Source organism: Frankliniella occidentalis, unplaced genomic scaffold (genome assembly GCF_000697945.3).
Source record: "Frankliniella occidentalis isolate FOCC.00 unplaced genomic scaffold, Focc_3.1 Scaffold2670, whole genome shotgun sequence".
NCBI lineage: Eukaryota > Metazoa > Arthropoda > Insecta > Thysanoptera > Thripidae > Frankliniella > Frankliniella occidentalis.
Genome location: NW_026269748.1, coordinates 3,328 through 4,075, shown reverse-complemented (window position 1 = coordinate 4,075; position 748 = coordinate 3,328). Strand labels below are relative to the sequence as shown.

Genomic DNA, 748 nt, shown 5'->3' with positions numbered 1-748 from the left:
GGGGGGGGTTCTATTGGAATCTGATTCACATTCCCTGATACGGGGGTGGGGTGGTCGGAATTGGGAAGGGGGCATATCAAAGAAGTTTGCGAGCCCGAGTCACGCGGTCTGCGGGCCTGGAGCGCGCCTAGAGCTGGGTAGCTGGGTCGAACTTTTATACTTTACAAAATGTGAACCACGAGGCATTAACGTAACACGACTTGTCAATCCCGAAGGTCAAGCCCCGCTCGCCGATCCACCCACCACGCCACCGTCAGGGACAGGGGCACGACAGCCGCCGACGACGCTCATGACCGGCTTTGACTACAACACCGGGGGCCACACAAATGACCTACAGCTGCGTCGCGTCGGCTGCGCCTAATGTCTCCATCATGAGCCCGGTGATGGCGAGACGTCGCGTTGCCGTGACGCAGCGCCGCAGTTGTGTTCGCCCCCCTAATGGCGCTCGGCCCGCTGCAGTAATGCAGATGTAATCATCGGGAGCCCCTGGCGTCGCCCGGCGTGTGACGGGCAGCAGCAGCGGGAGCAGCCACATCACTAGCCGCGTCGCGTAGGACTCTACAGTCGCAGAGCCGCAGCAGAAAAGAGTTAAGGGAGGGCGCTCATCAGAATGAAGTTTGAGAGGACAAAAGAAGCGCCCCCGGGTGGGGTCGAACCACCAACCTTTCGGTTAACAGCCGAACGCGCTAACCATTGCGCCACGGAGGCTTCGTGGTAGAGGGGGAGACATGGCCGGGTCTTGGTCGGG

General features: G+C 60.8%; 1 non-coding gene across 1 annotated transcript; it reads right to left on the bottom strand.

Moving 5' to 3' along the window:
- Positions 1–635: 635 nt before the first annotated feature.
- On the bottom strand, positions 636–708 carry Trnan-guu (transfer RNA asparagine (anticodon GUU)). Its single transcript has one exon. It is a non-coding gene; the product is annotated as a tRNA-Asn (tRNA).
- Positions 709–748: the final 40 nt, after the last annotated feature.